The 7,500-nt window shown below is 41.3% G+C and overlaps 1 long non-coding RNA gene across 1 annotated transcript in view; it reads right to left on the bottom strand.

Moving 5' to 3' along the window:
* The window catches only part of LOC135106174 (uncharacterized), a 14,444-nt gene that overhangs the window by 5,781 nt on the left and 1,163 nt on the right, over window positions 1-7,500 (bottom strand). The gene's annotated exons all lie outside the window — the stretch shown is intronic.

The following is a 7,500-nucleotide window of genomic DNA, read 5'->3' as shown; positions in this document are numbered from 1 at the left end:
ACCTACATGTTGCAGTCACCGTTCGAAATATTTGAAGAGAACAGAAGGATGAGATAAGCTGCAATAAGTCACTAGGCCTACACGATACGATTCCCATCTAAAATATACATATTCGTATCTATATTCATCTACTGTCCCTATCTATGATGTTATCCTATAAAGCTCCCCATTGCTATCATAATTTGGCATCGTTATTACTATTGTTAAATGTGAACTTACTTGTTCGATATCCGGGACAAGAGTTTCTTTCTTTCTTTTCTTTTGTGTGTCAAGGAGACTGGGTTAAGGCTCAAAAATAAAAGGAAAATAAGGACTTAACTCACCGCTTCCAGAAATATTAAACTACATAAGTGTATAGCCTTTTCTGTTTCTGTCTCCTAAAGCTTGCGGTTCAGACAGAAGGTGCAGTTATTCATAATTATTAGTTTTGCATTGTTTTTATATACACGTTAAAAAACACATTAATTTCCTAAAGCCGGTAACACGAGTCTAATTCAGTGTAATTCTAAACAGGTACTTTTGTTTCCTCATTAATTAACCTGCGCGCCTCCCTCCCTCCCAGGTGTGTCTCTTAGCTGGCATGAATATTTATTTTCTCTTTGTTCCCTTCACTCGATTACTAATTCCCTTGTGCCTCGTGTTTCCTGGTGCTCTCTCTCTCTCTCTCTCTCTCTCTCTCTCTCTCTCTCTCTCTCTCTCTCTCTCTCTCTCTCTCTCTCTCTCTCTCTCTCTCTCTCTCTCTCTCTCTCTCTCTCTCTGAACGTTGTCTGCCTCCTTGTGTGTACGTGTGTGTGTGCGTACCAGGAGGCATGTCCTTGACTACACCCACAGGCAGGAGGAGGAGGAGGAGGAGGAGGAGGAGGAGGAATTAAAAAGGAAAAACGGACTTAAGACGCAACACAAGGAAATAATACGAGTAGGATTACAGATGAAAATAAAAACAAATGAAGTATAAAAAGGAATGGAACAGGATACGAAATAAAACGAGGAAATGAGTGGGAGGACAAATTAGCCAGAAATGAATAAAAACAAAATACAATAGTAGCAGAGGTAATGAATATTGTACAGTTTAAAGAGTAAGCGACGAAGGAAACGAAGAAGGAAAAATATGTAAATTCTTTCCTTTCCTTTTTCCTCCTCTTCCTCCTCCTCCTCCTCCTTCTCCTCCTCCTCCTCCTTCTCCTCCTCCTCCTCTTCTAATCTTCTTCCTAACTGACAGCTGAACTCAATATATTCCTTTTTACCTCATCAACATAAATCTCTCTCTCTCTCTCTCTCTCTCTCTCTCTCTCTCTCTCTCTCTCTCTCTCTCTCTCTCTCTCTCTCTCTCTCTCTCTCTCTCAGGCGTGTCCTAATTAGGCATTGATTTACCTGTAATTTTTTTTTCCTTAATCTATGTATCTAGGTAACGATGTGCAGCGCCCCCCTTTCTTGTCCTCATTACGCCCCCTCACATTTCCCTCCCTTCTCCCCCCCCTCTCTCTCTCTCTCTCTCTCTCTCTCTCTCTCTCTCTCTCTCTCTCTCTCTCTCTCTCTCTCTCTCTCTCTCTCTCTCTCTCTCTCTCTCTCTCTCTCTCTCTCTCTCTCTCTCTCTCTCTCTCTCTCTCTCATACATTTCCACGCACGGCAAACTCCCCTCACCTTCCCCTCACCCTCTGTCCCTTCTCCCCTCACCCTCATTAAACTCCCATATTTTCTCACCCTTCCCAGTAACACCCATCCTCCCCTCTCCCTCCCTTACTCTCCCTCACTCCCCAGCCTTCCCCTTTGTACCCTTACGCAAACGGCTCCACTCACTCCCACTCTCATCTTCCCCCTTTCCTACGCCTCCCCTCTCTCCCTCCCTTCCCCAATATCTTCCCCTTTGAAGTCTCCTGAGAAACGTTCGTGGAAAGGATTAAACCCCAAGCTTTCGTCTTTAATAGTTACGCAAAGAGAGAGAGAGAGAGAGAGAGAGAGAGAGAGAGAGAGAGAGAGAGAGAGAGAGAGAGAGAGAGAGAGAGAGAGAGAGAGAGAGAGAGAGAGAGAGAGAGAGAGAGAGTCAAATCTATACACTAATGAAATTTATAAATATGGATGTGCTTAAATTCTTGTTTATCTTTACTAGGAAAAGAGTTACATAGAGTTACATTGGTACCCAGACCACAACAGACCTTGCGGCCCTCACGAGGTGACCTGACTTAGGACTAGTAAGGTGATAGTAAAAGACAAGGACAGGAAAGCAGAAGGCTCTTTTCCCACCCTCCACTCCCTCTGGCATAAGCCGTACAGGAAACAGGTAGAAAATAAATACCTTACGGGGTTAGAGAAGGAAAAACCCGAAGGAAATTTCACAGGAAAAAATGAAAATAGATGAAATGAGGTGCCCCCATTTCTTGGAGGCAAGGAAGTTAATCTCTAACAAACAAACGCTGTTAGCCAAGGATTGGAGGCAAAATATTTGTCAAGACGGCCTTTAAAAGTCTCAACGGTGTTGCAGTCTATCATGTTTCGAGGAAGCCCATTCCATAGATTAACTACTCAATGGAAAAACATTATTTTGATTTATGAGAGTTAAAGGATTTGCCAACAATTTTGCAACCGTTTCCTCGCGTGTAATTTGAAAAATCTATCGTGATATATTTACTGTAGTCCATGTTATCAATGCCTTTCATGATTTTAAAAACTTGTATTAATTCGTCTCTTAGTCTTCTTTGTGTTAATGGAAATATATTTAGTTCTTTAAGCCACTCTTCATATGATTTGTTTCTTATGCTTGATATAATTTTTGTTACTCTATTCTGAATTCGTTCCAATGTATGTGTTTCTGGTAGTAAGGGCACCATGCCTGAACGCAATATTCCAAAAGGGGACAGGTTAGAGTTATGAAAAGTGAGGATTGTATCCTAAGATTTATATTCAAAAGATCTGTTGATTGAGCCAAATATTTTGTTTGACTTCTTTACGACTTGTGACCACTGTTGGCTAGATTTCTAGGCTACTCGATATTGTTACTCCTAAATCAATTTCGTTATCTACACGTTTAAATTTGGTACATTTAAAATATATTTTGCTCTCTCGTTTTGATATCCTAAGTGAAGCACTTTGCACTTATCTGCATTAAAATTCATTTGCCATGTTTGTCTAGAATTTCTGCATTTCTATTATTTGTTCGTCAGAGGTTAAGGAATTCGCTATTTTGGTGTCATCAGCAAACTCCGATATTATACTGGTGACACCCTCATCTATGTCGTTAATATAAACAAGAAAGAGAACAGTTCCTAAGATTGATCCCTGTGGCATCCCGCTGGTTGCGTTAGTCCACTTGGATGCTTCTCCATATATTATTACTCTTTGTTTACGGTTGTTTAGCCAGTTTTCTACCCATCTCAACACGTCGCCTTGGATACCGTGTGATTTTAGTTTAATCAGTAAACGTTTGTGGGAGACTTTGTCGAAGGCCTTTTTGAAAATCAAGATATATTATATCTACCGCTTTACTCGCATACTGGTTCAGAATATCGTTGAAGTCTAAGAGGTTCGTCAAACAAAGAGCGTTTTTTTCAGAAACCGTGTTGAGTATTTTTAAGTATTTTTTTTTTTCCTCTAAGTGATTAACAAGTTTGTCTCTTATAAGTGTTTCTAGCATTTGCATACGACTGAGGTTAAGTTAATTGGCCGATAATTGCACAATAAAGGTTTACTGCCTTTTTAAAATTGGAGTTACGTTAGCGAGCTTCCCCTGATCATGCATTGCACCGCGCTGCAGGGATTTATTGAACAATAAAATCAGAGATTTAACTAATTCGAATTTCGCTTCTTTTAAAATGCGGGGTGAGATCGTGTCAGGGCCGGGTAACTTGCTTACTTTAAGTTTATCGATACATTTTGACACGTTTCTTTCTGTTATGATGGTACTATTGAGGGCACTGCTGTTATTCAATTGGACTGCTGGCACCGTAGGGATCCCGCTGAGGTCTTCTGCTGTAAAAACTGATGCAAAGAAAGTAAAAACTGATACAGAGAGAGAGAGAGAGAGAGAGAGAGAGAGAGAGAGAGAGAGAGAGAGAGAGAGAGAGAGAGAGAGAGAGAGAGAGAGAGAGAGAGAGAGAGAGAGAGAGAGAGAGAGAGAGAGAGAAAGCAGGTCAAGAAGAATGAAGCAATTAATAGGGCTGAATGAGAGAGAGAGAGAGAGAGAGAGAGAGAGAGAGAGAGAGAGAGAGAGAGAGAGAGAGAGAGAGAGAGAGAGAGAGAGAGAGAGAGAGAGAGAGAGAGAGAGAGAGAGAGAGAGAGAGAGAGAGAGATACATAGAAAAACAGGTCACAACAGACCTTGCGGTTCTCACGAGGTGACATGACCTAGGACTAGTAAGGTGATAGTAAAAGAAAAGGACATAAAAGCAGAAGGCTCTCTTTCCACCCTCCACTCCCTCTGGCATAAGCCTTACAGGAATACAGGTCGGAAAGAAATACTTTACGGGGTTAGGGAAGAAAAAACCCGAATGAAATTTTATAGGAAAGAAAGAAAATAGATGAAATGAGGTGCCCCCATTTCCTGAAGGCAAGGAAGTTAATCACTAACAAACAAACAATGTTAGCCGCCCATTGCAGCCAAGATATTTATCAAGACAGCGTTTAAAAGTCTCAACGATATTGCAGTCTATCACGTCTCGAGGAAGCCATTCCATAGATTTACTACTCGATGGAAAAAATGTTTTTTTTTGATTCGTGAGAGTTGAAGGACTTCCCAACAATTTTGCAACCGTTTCCTCGCGTGTGATTTGAAGAATCTATCGTGAAATATTTACTGCAGTCCATGTTATCAATCCCTTTGATGATTTTAAACACTTGTATTAAGTCGCCTCTTAGTCTTCTTTGTGTTAATGGAAATATATTTAGTTCTTTAAGCCACTCTTCGTATGATTTGTTTCTTAGGTCTGGTATAATTTTTGTTAACTCTACGCTGAACTCTTTCTAATTTATCAATGTGTTTCTGGTAATAGGGGCAGCATGCCTGAACGCAATATTCCAAAAGGGGACGGACTAAAGAGTTATACAAAGTGAGGATTGTATCCTTACATTTATATTCAAAAGATCTGCCAATTAAGCCAATTATTTTATTCGCCTTCTTTACGACTTCTGAACATTGTTGGCTAGGTTTTAAGCTACTCGATATTGTCACTCCTAAATCAGTTTCGTAGTCAACACTTTTAAGTTGGGTACCATTTAAAAGAGAGAGAGAGAGAGAGAGAGAGAGAGAGAGAGAGAGAGAGAGAGAGAGAGAGAGAGAGAGAGAGAGAGAGAGAGAGAGAGAGAGAGAGAGAGAGAGAGAGAGAGAGAGAGAGAGAGAGAGAGAGAGAGAGAGAGAGAGAGAGAGAGAGAGAGAGAGAGAGAGAGAGAGTGTGTGTGACCTTCCTGACCTTAACAGGAAACCGTGATAAAATAACATGACTTCCACTCTTTAATCTCTAAATGAACAAAAAAAAAAAAAAGAAAAAAAAAGCGCCCGTAATAAATTTACAGAGTAAAATAGTCGCAACATATACTGGGTGGATAATTAATATTGCGACTTTTATTTGCATTTATATTTTCTATTTATTTTGAGCTTTTGGCGAGAAAAAGACAAAAAAAAAAATAAAAGGTTATCAAGCGTTAATGGCCTTTTTTTTCCACTCTTTTAGCGTCGCCTGGTGTAAAAGATTAATCAGTGCTTAGTTTTCAGTCACGCTGGGTTCCAAGGTCGTGGTGGCTTGCTGGTTACGTCCTTGCCTAACGACTTGAATGCCACATGTTCGAACCCCGCCTGGTTTTTAATACTGTTACCATGGCAGGGAATAGCTAGAGGGTACTGGCGAATGGGGTGAAATAATACTCGTATGTGGAAATGGTGAAGAAACAGATTGTGGAGAAGAAAATGAAGAGTGATAGTGGATAGAAACAGGCCTTACGCTCTCTCTCTCTCTCTCTCTCTCTCTCTCTCTCTACCGTCACATCCTTCTTTGCATTAAGCCCTAATCTCGTTCCCTTTAAATCTTCATCCCATAATTCCATCCCACTACAAATTCCTAAACTGCTTCCCTCCCGGGGCCATGTGACCTGCTGTGACGCAAGAATCTCAACCATCCAACCAACCAACATCTTCACTGACACGTATATTTCTTGTTCTGTTCCTTCTCTTTCAGGAATGAAAGCCATTATCGTTTATAAAGCCAATGTTATTGTTTTCTGAATCCCAGAAGATGCTGTTTCCTTTTTTTTTTCTTTAACTCTACGGTTAGGTATGACGTAAACATTTGTCTGACTCTTGACTCGTGTTTTGAAGCCAAAGAAGAGATTGAAAAACCATGAGGTATTTTTAGGAAGTGAAAGAGACAGAGAAAACAATGAAAGGGTTAAAAACAAACAAAGGATGAATAAGCAAAAGAATAAAAGAAACACCAAGAGAGAGAGAGAGAGAGAGAGAGAGAGAGAGAGAGAGAGAGAGAGAGAGAGAGAGAGAGAGAGAGACTTGAAAAGGATACGAGAAAGGCTGGGAGTGCATCAAACAACTCGACACAATAACACACACACAAAAAAAAAAAAAAAAGTGTAGGTATGTGTGCCTCTCCGTCTGTCTATATGTATGTCCGACACGTGTCCTTGAAAATGACAGGCCATTCCCTCGAATCAATGTAGAAGAAAATTGGACACGTGCTCAAGTGTTTGGGACATGAACAAAGGGGGGAGGGGAGGGGGAGGGGGAGAGGAGGGGATGGGCGGAAATGAGGAGGATACGGCTGAGGGAGATAAGGAGAGAAAAGAGGGAAAGAGGAGGGGGAGGACATACAGTGCTGGAGGTAACAAGAGGAGTGAGATATTGAGAGGGAGGTAGTGAAGGTAAGATGGAGAGAAGAGAAGAGGTGGGAGAAACTGTTAGGGAGAAGGGGAGATAATGAAGAAAGGATAGGGGAGAAAGGAATAAGGAAGTGAGGCCGAGGGAATGAAGATTAGAAGAAAGAGGGGAAGGACTGTGAGAGAAAGAGAAAGTGAGAGAGAGACAAGGATGAGAGATGCAGATTGTGGGGGATGTGTAAGGATGAGGGATGAAAAGCAGGTGAGAAAAAAAAAGGAAAGTATTGTGAGGAAAGGGGAGTGAGGAGGAGGAGGAGAAAGACAAGAAAAGAGACATGGAAACAAGGAAAAAGTAAAGAAAGGTAGGTATTGTGAGAAACAGGGAGGGAGAAAGAGGAAAAAGAAGCGTGGAAGTAAGGGAAAAAATTAGTGGTTAGGAGGCCTGTGTGGAGAGGAGGAGGGAAAGGAGGAGGGGAGAGAGGAAACAAAAGAGAAGAAACGTGGGAGTGTGATGAAAAACTATGATAATGAAGCAGATCAGAACTTTTAACGCAATGACTTCCCTTCACTTCCCATCACCACAACGACCACCACGCTGCCAGACTGCCCTATCTCATCATCCCATCATTCAGACACGCCCTCCCTCTTTCCTTCACCCCTCCCTTGACACCCACACAGCACAGCGCATCCA

Source organism: Scylla paramamosain, chromosome 13, assembly GCF_035594125.1.
Source record: "Scylla paramamosain isolate STU-SP2022 chromosome 13, ASM3559412v1, whole genome shotgun sequence".
NCBI lineage: Eukaryota > Metazoa > Arthropoda > Malacostraca > Decapoda > Portunidae > Scylla > Scylla paramamosain.
This window is presented reverse-complemented; position numbering and strand designations above follow the sequence as displayed.